This window comes from Castor canadensis, chromosome 3 (genome assembly GCF_047511655.1).
Source record: "Castor canadensis chromosome 3, mCasCan1.hap1v2, whole genome shotgun sequence".
Classification (NCBI taxonomy): domain Eukaryota; kingdom Metazoa; phylum Chordata; class Mammalia; order Rodentia; family Castoridae; genus Castor; species Castor canadensis.
The window spans coordinates 122314987-122328639 of record NC_133388.1 but is presented as its reverse complement, the minus strand read 5'-3'; the positions used below and the strand labels follow the sequence as shown (position 1 = coordinate 122328639).

The following is a 13653-nucleotide window of genomic DNA, read 5'->3' as shown; positions in this document are numbered from 1 at the left end:
TTCTACAGTCTAGCTATTGTGAAGAGAGCATGCATATACAGGTATCTCTCTTGAACACTGATGTACATTCCTTTGGATATATGTCCAAGAGTGGTATGGTGGAGAATACCTTAAAAAGTCAAGAGATTAGATAAAATATCAGTAATACTGTAAGAAAACAGCATTTCCTTAATGTTGTAATATATTTTTGCAATGCGGTAAGAAGATAATTGACCGGTACGTATTTTAAAAAATAAAATACGATTAGCATAAAAATATGTATAGCACCATTTATAATTCAATGGAAGCAAAACCAATGTAATGAGACACCTTTTAATTTTAACACATCACACTGACAAGAATTACAGACTGATAATACCTCAGCACCAGTGAGGACATGGAGAGGATATAAGAAACAACAGATATCTGAGTTAATTCAAACTCTCACTAGCCAGCACTGGTACCAAACGGATTAGGATATTAAATTATCTGCTTTGCCCCTACTTTCATTATCCAAATCCCAGAACTAAATAGATTTAGATAATAGCACATGCTTCACTATATGAACTCACTGTGATAATTTAAGAAAAGATCTGGTTCACAAGGGAGACATTTTAAAGTTTACGTAAGAGTTTTGTAGTAAGGAAGTAATTTAGTGTAACCCTTCTAGAGATACCCAAATTGTACATACATACAGCTTCTGATCCAAGCTTTTCTGCTGTTAGAAATGTATAACACAGATGTACTCACACAGGAATGTAAAGATACATATGCAAGATATTCACTGCAACAATCTTTTAAGTGCTACAAAAAAAAAATACTGTTAGCCTAGTATCTTCATCAGTAGGGACATGATTAAATTATATCACACTCATACAATGGAAGTCATGAAATTCTAGCTTTCCAAAGATGATTAGAAATGAATCCTTAGGCCAGGGACCAAAATATAATTTCGGGAGGGTATATACATGTAAGTAAATGTAAAAAACAATAAAATAAAATTTAAAAAAAAAGAAAAAAATTTCAGTGAAAATTTCAGGGGGAAACAGAATGTGAACATACATATGTTGCATGTGTATATGGAAATTTCACATCAGACTTCATTAATATGTGCAACTAATACGTGTTAACAAAACCTTTAAGAATATGTATGCAATAAATTCTTTGTATTACAAAAAATATACAGTTTATCATTCATTAAAAAATCCTTTCACATGTATAATTATAATACATAAAGATACCTTTATATGTGAATAATTTTTCAGGAAAAACATTTAAGAACTATAAACATTGCTTAACTCTGGGGAACTGGTAAGAAGTTTCCTTTAACTGCATTTTCTATCCTTCTGAACTATTTTATTTTATCACGAGCAGGTAATGTTTATAATGATGTTTATACTGGTATTTACTGTAATGATGATGATGATGATGTCATCACTAGGTTTTCCTTTTTAATAATTAGGTTTTAAATCAAGTACATAGTGATGATAACCTATGAGTCCACCTTCAGGAGTTTAAATTAAACCCTTCTGCAATACTGAGTTTTCTAATCTACTTCAGTCAGAAAACTGTTTATCTCATTATCCATTACAGATAAATAGAATCTGAGCTTTGATTACCAAAGTACAAAATAAAATATTTAAAAATATGCAAAAACAAGCAAAAGGAACTCACAATTACAACACAAAAAAACTTGTGCTCACAGAACAACTTTAAGTGTTCCAAAAGCTTTTTGTTTAAAAAAGAGTATGTTCATTTCATAGTAAATTTCCAATGAAAGTTAGAAATGACAAAACAGTTCCACAATTCTCAAAGTGTGCTATTAGGACCCACCAACCTTTCACTGGATCAAAGAGATAAACGTATGCTTTGTTAAAAGATTCACTCAAAGTGTAAGACAGAATGACAGATTTTAATGTAATCAAGAATAAAAATTCATTGATACATTTCTAGATACCACACTGCAACTAACCTTTACAAAACTACTACTTGAATTTCTACATATCATAGTACAGTTATATGGAAAGGCTTCTAAAATATACCTCCTTTTTCCAACTACACCTGACTTGGGCCAGATTTTCTTCACATATCTCAACCAAAGCGACAAATTCCAAGTTCAATGCAGAAGCATGGATGAAAACCTGTCTTCTATGAAGGCAGACACAAATGAGATTTGAAAACATAAAACAATGCCATTCTTCTTATTATTTTGCTTTGGAAAATATAGATTATTTCAGAAAAATGGTATTTAGATTAACATGAAATTATTATTGCTAAATGTTATTTAACAGTTTCCTCAGTTTTAATTTCTAATACAATAAATATCAATACAGAAAACCCAGATAAAGCAAACGCTCTTTGGAGTGCTAAATAAAGAGTGAAAAGGAGTCCTGAAACTAAAAGTTCTGAGGACCATCATCACAGTCTAACTTATAGACCCAAGAGGTAAACAGGTAAAGTCAATTAGTCTATAGCTAGGATGAATGTTTATGCTCATGGGGGAGGGGCACTAAATTTGTTTCAATACTTCTTAAAGGAGAAATCAATATATATGTATATATACATATTTTTTTCTATTTTTATTAACCTTCATATTGGTATTTCCAGTGTTCTTCACTTCTTCTTGTGGGTCTGAGTTGCCATCTGATGTCATTTCCTGTCAACCTAAAGAATTTCTTGTAGCATTTCCTGTTAAGGCAGGTCTACCAGCTATGAACTCTCCCAGTCTTTGTGTAGGAATGTATTTATTTCACCTTCATTTTCTGAGAATAATTTTGCTAATACAGAATTCTCCACAGTTTTTCTTTCAGCACTCTGGATGTCATCCCACTGCCTTCTGGCCTCCACTGATCCACAAAAATTCAGCCATTAACCTATTTCTGCTCCCCTGTATGTAATGAGTTGTTTTTCTCTTGGGTCAGTCAAGATATTCTCTTTCAACAGTTTGACAATGCTATGTCAATGAGTGAGTTACTCTGCATTAATTGAAGTTCACTGAGTTTATAGATGTGTAATTTAATAGTTTTCATCAAATTTGGAAAGTCTTCCAAAAGGCCATCTTCTGTACATTTCTCCATTTGAGACTACCACTTACATATATGTTTTACATGTTATATTTTTCATGATTTTCTGTTCATTTTACTTCAATCATTTTTCTATGGTTTTCAAGTTAAGTAATTTCTATTATCTGTCTTCAAGTTCACTGATTCCTCTTATTATCATTGCAAATCTGCTATGGGGTCTGTCTAGTGAATTTTTTCTTTCAAGTATTATACTCTTCAACTCTAAAATTTTCATTTGAATTTTTAACATTTATATTGTTTTCAAAAAGTTATAAAGATAGCACAGAGAATTTCTATAATGCTTTTCTAAGTTAATATTTTACATAACCACATAACACTTACATTACATATATAAATACATGTATGCATATACATATGTATAAATTGCATTAGCATATGTAATATAAATATTTAGATAACTATGGTACACTTATAAAAATTAAGAAATTACTAATGATACAACACTATAAACTAAAATACAGACTTCATTTAGATTTCACAAGCTTTCCCAACTCATGTCCTGTTTCAGGATCCAATACAGGGTGTCATATGGCATTTAGTCACATGTGTCCTTGGTCTCCTCTGATCCACAATAATTTATTTTTCCTTGTGTTTTCATGATCTTGATAATTTTAAAGATAACTGTTCAGATGCCCTTGTAAAATGATGCTGAGTTTGGCTTTATGTTACAAGTTTTGGGAAAAGTGAAGCATCCTCTCATCACACATATCGCAGAGTGGGTTTTTGTTGTTTCATTTAAAAAAAATAATTTCTATATTCTTATTGAAAAACCTCCATTTGTTCACTTCTTGTTATGCTTTTATTTAGTTATTTAAGCATGGTTTCCTTTTTTTTTTTTAACATGTGTATAATTGTTGAACTCTTCACTAAATCCAATATTTGGGGACGGAGACAATTTCTATTGTCTGCTTTTATGTCCTTGCAATTATTTTGTAATTGTTTAATCTTGGGATTTTAGATAATAACTCTAGATTCTCTCTTTTGCCCCATTAAAGGTACTCTGCTGCTTTGTTTGTCTTTGTTTAGCATAGTCAACACGATAAATGTGTGAAATCTCTTCTCCTCTATGGTATGCCGTAACTGATAAATCTCTGCTCAGTTGTTTGCTTTTAATGTATTCTTGTTTCCACTTTAGGCCTGGCTCCCTAGTGGCTGTCCTTTTACATAACTGAGTAGTCACTCTAGGATTAGACAGAAATTGTGCTCAAACACCTCCAGACAGTAAGACTTGCATCTCTGCCGGTGGTCCAGTCCAGACTGTTTTCAAGTCTACCCTGGGTTTAACTTTTCATAAGGCCCTTTCAAGCCGCCTAGGTGCATATATGCAATTTCTAAGTCAGCTCTAGGAATGTGGCAACCTTGGGCCTTCTAAAGTCTTTCTTGTGTTTGTATATGGTCTCATCCAGGAAAATGCTTGTTTCAAACACTATAGAAAGTTTGGGCTGAGTTGAACCACTTACCCTCCCTCACACCTTTGAAAATTCACATCAACAGACAATGCAACTAGATATCACCCACCAGCTGGAAGCTTAGTCCCTTCAAAGTAAGGTACTTATGGCTTGCTTATGGGGTGGAATGATAGTAGCCTCAAGCTAGATTGCTACCTATTCTTATTGTTCTGCTCCCAGATAAAGAGCATTTTTAGGCTGGGCTCAGTGGCTCACATCTGTTATACCAGCTGCACAAGAGATGGGAATTGGGAGGATAGGGTTTGAGGACAGCTGAGGTAAAAAGTTAGTGAGACCCCCATCTCAACCAATAGATCAGTGGTGGTAGTGCGTATCTGTCTTCCTAGCTACTTGGGAGGCATAGGTAAGAGGATCAAAGTCTGAGACCAGCCCTGAGCCAAAACTGTAACATCCTATAAGAAAAACAACGAAATCAAAAGGGCTGGTGGTATGCCCATGTGGTAGAGTACCTGCCTAATGAGTGCAAGGCCCTGAGTACAAACCCCAGTAACACCTCCCAATCCCAAAGAGTATTTCAAAGTTTTATACAGTTGGTCTTTAGTCACCCTCTAGAGTACCAAAATAACTGCTTTATAAAATACAGAAATTAAAATTCTATAAAAATGTTCATTCAGGTTACTTGGTCCTATAATACTGTATCTGCCCTCCCCCAAATCGTTAGGGAAATAACCCAAAATATGGAGAAAACTATGCTTAGCACATTCTTACAAATATTATAGCAAAATATTTAAAGGAATGTAAGTTCAACAAAGGTGGGTATTAAACTAATGCACACACATTTGAAAAATTACATAATCCTTAAAAGTCAGTATCACACAAATTGTTCTACTCTAAGAGTCTTCATAATCCCTTTAACAAAGGCTGCTGAGGGGTGGGGGGGAGAGGGAGGGGGCAGAGTGGGTGGTAAGGGAGGGGGTGGGGGCGGGGGGGAGAAATGACCCAAGCCTTGTATGTACATATGAATAATAAAATAATTTAAAAAAAAACAAAAAAAACAAAGGCTGCTAAGACTAATGTATGCAAACTATGGCAGACCACTATTTGTCCCCATGTCTATGCTCCCAAGCATGTAACTAGCCACTAACAGCTCCATTTCTCAGCCCCTGTAGACCTAAGTGTGGCCTTGTGACTGAGTTCTCACTACTACAATGTGAACAAAAGAGAGCACAACTTCCCACTCTCCTCAACAGCAAACTGCCCTGAATTTCATCTATCCTCTTCCCACAGGCTCAAGTGCAATTTGGTAACAACTAACAAGCATGAGAAATGGATCCCTGTATCACTTCATGGAACAGAATCACTTCCTTAGCCAATACATATTTACAAGCTATTATATGACAGTAAAATAAAATGTTATAAACACTATTACAAAACCATATTTTAAAAAATATTAAATTCCAAAAAGTTACAAAATTAAACATGATCCAATGATCACAGCTACCTTAAAATATTATACAAATATAGTAGTAAAGGCAATATTGTTACAGTAGTGGGATATTCTTTTCCAAAATTTCAATAATATTAAATGACACTTTGACAACTTTAAAAAATGAAATCATTGACTTAAACAAACTGTGACATCACAGGGCGCTGGTGGCTCACACCTGTAATCTTAGCTACTTGGGAGGCTGAGATTGGGAAGATGGTGATTCTAGGTCAGCCTGGGCAAATAGTATGTGAGACTCCCATCTCTAAAATAACAGAGCAAAATGGACAATGTGGTTCAACTGGCAGAGTACCTGTTTTGTAAGCACCAAGCCCTGAGTTCAAACCAACATACCAAAAAAAAAAAAAAAACCAAAAAAACAAAAAACATTTGCACCAATTCTTAAAACAGTAAAAGGGGCTGAGGGTGTGGCTCAAGTGGTAGAGTATGTGCCTAGAAGCACAAGGCCCTGAGTTCTAATCCTAGTACTGCCGAAATAAATAAAAAAGCAAGTAGTAAAAGTTTCAAACAGACTCAAGTAATTTTTATTCTATCAGTCTTCACAACAATATAAAACATGTGACCCTCTGGTCAATATTCCGGATGCAAGGTGTTTGGTCTGCCAACTAAACTCGTATATTCTTTATTTGGTTTTGAATTTTCTTTCTTGTATATTCTTAACTACATGAAGAATTATTTACCCATGGTCCTCAGGGGCACTATTTATAAGCCTTAACAAAATTAGATTAATTCCATATAACTAAATAAACCTTTTCTACTTTTTAGAAAGTCCTTGTACTGAGTTTTTTAAGCGAGAAAACAATTTCAATGCAAGGAGATAAATCAGAAAGCAAACCCCAAAAAGCTTTATGCCTTTTCTCACCCAACTTCCCTTAACCTAAAAATCTGTTTGAAGGATGAGAGTTAGTTACACTGTGACAAAGCATGGCTTCTCACAGAACAGCAATTTAAGGTTTTCTCTTCTCAAAACCACAAAACTGTCCAACCCGAAGAAAGAAAATAAAGCTAAAACTTTACTGTCCTCACATATTTAACACTATATAAACTCTCTAAAAATGCAGCCAATTTACACAGACTCTTGGTATCTCCACATTTAGTAATTTAATGTTTGAAGAGGTGGGAATGTGTGTAACTCCATAATAGATAGTATGATTACAAGCTTATCTAATTACAGAAAACAAAGAGGTATCTGTGACTCCCTAACCATGTGAACCATAAAATGGCACTATTTCTAGAGGTGTGCTGTTCAATGAGAACCTCCAGTCCCTTATGCCTATACTGTATTTTGAAATGGTGTTAGTCAGAACAGAGATATGCTTCAAGTAAAAAAATACACACAGGATCTTAAAGATTTAGTATCTAAAACTATAAAATAAAATATATCATTAACATCTTTTAAATACTGGTTATATAAATTGATAATGCTTTGGATATAGTGAGTTAAATAAAATCTGTTTTCACTTTACTTTGTAATTTTAAATTGTGTATGTGGCGCACACTATGATTCTACTGGGTGTCAATGGTTTTACACCTAAATGAGAGGATCCAGTTGCAAACAAGCAAAAATTTGTAATCATTTCCTTTCAGTTCACTACTCTCTAGTTCTATACTTAGCCTGAAAATAAAAAGGGTATACTGACCTGGGATCATGTCCCACAAGTTACTGAAGACAAGGGCTATCTATCATTACACAAGTATTCAAGTACAGAACCAACTGTTAAAACAACCAAGACACCAGAGAAATTCAGACCTTTAATAGTCTTAAGGATTAAAACTTGCCCCTCTTATCATCTACCATCTTTACATGAGGAAATGTGAATGCTACTATCACTTAAGAGGCTCTCCAGAAATCTTTTATTCATCATTCTAAGTATGATATTGTTTGCCAAGAGATGGCATTTGATATGTTAAAAGAGAAAAGACTGGATGCCATGGCAGGGGATGGAATGGCATTTGTGGAAGCTGGAAAAAGGAGGTAGTGTGGGTAGAGCAGAAAAATGGACTCAGTAGGTCTGGAGCACTGACAGGAAGGGATAACTTTGATACACTTTCTAAGTCTGCTGAATATTTCTTTGTGTGAGCACTGAGTTGAACAGTGTCTACTGTTAAGGAGCTCATGGTCTAACCAAATATACCGAAGTCAGGACATATCAATGGACAAGGGCACCTGTGCTAAAAGTTAATCTTGGGCTGCAACCTTAAAGACTGAAACCAGAATTGGTTAAGAAAGTCAAGTAAGCAGACAAAAAGCCCAGGTAAGTGGACTCAGGAACCAAGAAAGGTTATGGATAAGTGAGAATCTAGGTATTCTAGGGGTCTGATAAGTAGACTCCAAGAATCCTTTTTAATGTTACATACATTTTTGTGTGAGGTCCCAAGGGGGTTGAAAAAATTCACAGCAATCAACAGATTCTAAGGCATTGTTTTCCAAACTTTTAATGCATTTATTTATAAACTATGCACACAAAGCACACACACACACACACACACACACACACACACACACTTTTATGTGTTTAGGCAACATAAATAAAATTAGGATCTTAAAAAATTTAAAAAATTCTGAAATTCCCAATGGCGCCTCTTGCACAGCCACTTGAATCTTGCTCCAAGGTATTCTAACATTAAAATAAGAAAAAAACAAAAAACAAAATAACAAAGGACACATTCTCAGGTACTAAGGTTTAGGACTTCAACATCTTCAAAAAGAGCACAATTCAGTCCATACCAGCATGTAAGTAGATAAACACATATATACTTAAAGAAATTAAAAAGAAATATACATGTAGAAACATATATATAAGAAATTTAAACACAACAGTAAACTTACTTGCATTATTGTATCATTAAAGAGACAAGATTTACTAGCAATGGTTTGTCCATATAAATAACAGAGTATCCTTTTATCGAAATTAAGGCCAAAATGACAAAATGTTAGTTCTCAATATAAAATAATCCAAAAATTGATTTAATGGATGTGCTAAAATGCCAACAGAAAAACAGGCAATAAACAGTTCATAGATGATCCATAGTATGTAATAAATAATAAACATATGTTACAAGTTTAATGCCTACAAAAATCCAAGAAATGAAAACTAAAAATATTGACAAGGCAAGAAAAGGCATTCATGTGATGCTCATGGAATCAACTTTCTGGAAAATTTGACAATTGTGTTTGATCTAGTAATTACACTAGGAAATGATGTCAAAATTCAAGATTTGTGTGTAAAAATAATCATCACAATATTTTATTTCTGCATAGAAAAAATATTGGATAAAATACTCTAACATGTTAACAGTGATTATCTCTAGGTTGTAAGACTCTGTATAGCATTTCTCCTTTTTTATTTTTAGTGTATCTCATGTATTTTATCTTTTCTTTTTTTTTTTTTTTGGCAGTACTGGAGTTTGAACTCAGGGTCCCATGCTTGCTAGGCAAACTTTCTATCACTTGAGTCACACCCCCAAACCTTCTTATGTATTTTATAATAAGCATATATTATTTCTAGTCCAAAAAAATTCAAGTTACTTTTTAAAGGTCCGTTTAACAAATATCACCCAGTTCTTCTTATAGAAGCAAATAATAAGTGTATGCTATTTCTATTCCAAAGGGACAGGGATCCTATTCTAATTCTGGATTTATACCTCCTACTCTCCAAAAGCATCAGCCCCCACATCAGCACAGCACAGAACAGCACAGCACAGCGGAGCTCAAGTTAGAAAGAAATCTAAGTTCAAAGCCTATAAACATTACTTACAGTTGTGTTGGTACGAGCAACTTACTTTTCTAAATCTCACTGTATTCTTAAGTGAGAGTTACATCAATTTAGAGATTAAGAGAACTCCAGTACCACAAAGGATAACTAAGAAAGGGGATAAAGATGAAGGTGTGATTGTAACAATTTGGGATTCATCCAAAGGAAAGCCATGGTGACATATGTTCTGACATGACAAGAACATGACTAAATGAGTAACAAGAGTAAGTTTTTCTTCATTCTTCTGTTCACAGTCCTTACTGTGTTGCACGTTAGGACAGAGCAGTGAATAGGGAAAGCAAGATCCCTGGTTCCTGACCACATATTCTATGGGGACATAGGAGGCAGGTAAAGTGTGAGGCCAGGTAAAGCCATACAAATAAATTAGTGGTATGTGTGATAAACATAACCAATCAATAAAACAATTTATACCATCACCTCCTTTTATCATACATTGAAAACAGAGATAAGTCAAAATTCCATTATAACTATTAAAATGAATTAAATCATTATCAAATTCATATTGTGAAGACAAGTACACATGTGGAAGATTTTAAAATACTGAAAACTTGCCAGGTATAGTGGCTCATGACAGATTCCCACTTACTCAGGAAGTGAAGATAGGAAGGATTAAAGTTTAACACCAGCCTGGACTAAAAGTTAGCAAGACCCCATCTCAACAAATAAGGTGTGTATGGTGGTGTACACCTGTCTTCCCAGCTATGTAGGAAGTGTAAGTAGAAGGATCACAGTTCAGGCATGTTTTGGTGGTGTGGCTCAAGTGGCAGAGCACCTGCCTAGCAAGCTAGAGGCCCCAAGTTCAAATCCCAGTACTATTAAAAAATACTGAAAACTTTTACTAATAATAAATTTACTCTCATTATTACATCATTAGAGACTTAAGACTTACTACAGGTTTGTCAATATAGAGCATCTTTTTATTGAAATTAAGGCAAAAATTGAAACATAAAAGAAGGTGATGACATGAATCGGGTAAGAGTTGCTATTTAAACAGGAGGGAGGGCACAAGGACACTTCCTCTGCAAAGACTGAACCAGAACTTGAATAACAAGGAGCCACGGGAGCAGCCAGAGCAAAATGGAAGGATGAGAACAATGCTGGCAGAGAGACCACTATGGAAACAGATGAGAATGCAGAGGCAGCAGGGACCAGATTGTGAGGGCACACCATGAAAAAGAGTTCAGACTCTATTGTAACTGGGATGAGAACTCACTGGTGTTTCTAGCACACTGACATGACCTAACTACATTTAAAAACTCACTTCAGCCCATCTGTGGAGACAGAATTCTAGTGACAGGAGACCAAGGCAATGGGCCAAATGTGCTCCAAACTAGGCAGGACTGACAGCATCAGAGGTACAGTAAAGAATAAAGCAGTGTTCCCATTAAGGTTGACTCCTCAAAATGCATTACAATAATATGTCTGCATGCTCTTTCTCCTACTGGACCAAACCCCAAAAATGAAAGCAGGAACAATGTCTAATTTATCTCTGTAATCACCTAGCAGAGCACTTTTACTCTTTAGTAAATGTCTGCTGATTCAAAGAACTGAAACAATCAAAACCATCTCTACTGCTTTCCTAGGGCTGCTATAACATAGTACTATAAACTGTGTGGCTTAAAACAACAGAAACTTACTCATAGTTCCGGAGACTAGAAGTCAAAAATCAGGGTATTGACAGGGCCGTGCTCCCTCTGAATGCTTTAGAAAATATCTCTTGCCTCTCCCTGGTTTCTGCTGTCTCCATAACAATCTCTGGCATTCTTGCCTTATAGCTGCATCACTACAGTCTCTGCCTCCAATTTCACATAGTCTTCTCCCGTATGTGTGTCTGAATCTCTGTGTGTCCACAGAAACATTAGTCACTGAACTTAGGTCCTGTCCTAATCCTGTATGACCTCATCTAACTTGATTACATTTGTACACACTTATTCTAAATAAGGTCACAATCTGAGGTTTCTGTTGGACATAAATTTTTGATAACACTATCCAATCCATTAGACTATTCACCATCCCAAAGGATCACCTTATAAAGTGTTCAACCATTCTAAAAATGTTCAAGTAAGGACAACAATCAAAATCAGGTCTATTCACCAGAAACAATTTCTGTACTGTTTTCATGTGTCCATTAGCCTCTCAGTTTATTCACCTGTATGTTGAGGGGACTCATCTCAATTGGTCTCTTCTAACATTAATATTCTAAGATTCTGATTCATACATTTTCTTGAGGACTTTTTAGATTTTAAGTATGTGTTACACAAATACTTGAGTAAACTAAATACAGCAGAAAGCTTACTTCTAAGCTCTGAAGTAGGCAAAAATTTGTTTTATAAAGTAGTCACTACTGTACTTTTTCATTTTTCATTAAAAATGCAGTAGGGACAGAGCTGTAGCCAGTGTGGCGAGGTTTTGTACACCTAAAAGAAAGAGACTGTCAACATGCAGTAGCCATTTACAATCTAAGCAGCATGCCCAGTCCAGACAGTCTGACTCCCCTCAAGAAGTCCACATAATAAAAGCCAAGAAGAGAACAGGCTGTCAGAAAAAAAAGAAAGAAAAGTGAAAGTCACAAGAAACATCAGTATGAGATTAGGAATTGTTGGCCACAATACCATCTGGGGGAATCAGTCTTTGTATTACCATTGAAACATCCCACAACAAACTAGAAATAAGTGACTTCTCCAGATTTACAAGCTACAGATTTAAAAATCTTTTTATTACATTTTCACCTTTGTCAGAGTTGAGCTGGGGGTGTTCAAAAGAGGTTTGGCTGAACATGTTTTTAAAAAGAGAGCAGATAAGTGCAAGACAAACATTTTGAAGTTCTGCATTCTGACTTGGAACCACAGATGAGGTCAATACTCCTAGACTGGCTTGTAGAGGTATGGGAAACATTTTATCTTGCACAAGACTTGACAGATTTATGTTGACACAAAAGTATATAAATAAAACTATGCTTCAAGTCATTGGAATTACCTCATTATTCACTGCTTCAAACCTTCAAAACTACAATCCAAAACTCCAAGAATTTGCTATGTCAGCGATGGTGCTTGCAGTGAAGAGGATATCTTAAGGATGGAACTCATTATATTAGAGGCTTTAAAATGTTACAGAACTGTGTCCTGTAACAATCATCTCCTGGTTAAATCTTCCTCCAAGTTGATGCTGTTGAAGATGTTTCTAAAGTTCTTCTACCTCAGTATTCTCAGGAAACATTCATTCGAATAACTCAGCTTTTAGATCTATGTACTCTAGCCATCGACTCATTAAGAGTTCTAGTACGGAATACTGGCTGCCACCGCCTTTTGTCATTTTACCTCCATTGAAGTGGTTACAAAACCCTCAGGTTTGGAGAGGCATCTCAGAATGTGTAGACTGGATGGTACCTTTTGTCAGTGTAGTGAAAAGTGCTAGTCCAGTGAAGCTGAAGACTTTAAGAAGATATCTATGGAAGACAGACATAATATCCAAACACATACAAATTATTTAGCTCTGCTGGAGGAAGCAACTTCTGTAAACACCTTCAGAAAAGGAGGACAGTTGTCACCAGTGTGCAATGGAGGCATATGACACCACCAAACAGCCCCCAAAACCACCAGGAAAACACTAAAGTTGTTAACAAAGTAAACAAGTTGGAACTGAGTAAGTACTAGGTAGAATTTCATACACTGAACAACTAAAGTTTTCTAAAAAAAAAAATAGTGCTATGATTGTCCTTGCCAATTCAGAAGTTACAATGCCATTCTTTGATTTTAAAACCACTTAAAGTTGGCACTAAAGAAGAAATTTACTTTCCATATTAGGTGTTAAAAAAAACAACAGCAGGGCTGGTTTACAAAGATGACTTCATTCCCAAGATTACTGGATAGAAACCAGCCACAATTTATGCCATTATTATT

General features: G+C 35.1%; 1 protein-coding gene and 1 pseudogene across 3 annotated transcripts in view; one reads left to right on the top strand and one right to left on the bottom strand.

Annotated features, from left to right (window-relative positions):
- Positions 1–13324, top strand: part of LOC109675982 (G1/S-specific cyclin-E2 pseudogene) — a 29982-nt pseudogene extending 16658 nt beyond the window's left edge.
- The window catches only part of Pde7a (phosphodiesterase 7A), a 105011-nt gene that overhangs the window by 77683 nt on the left and 13675 nt on the right, over positions 1–13653 (bottom strand). The gene's annotated exons all lie outside the window — the stretch shown is intronic.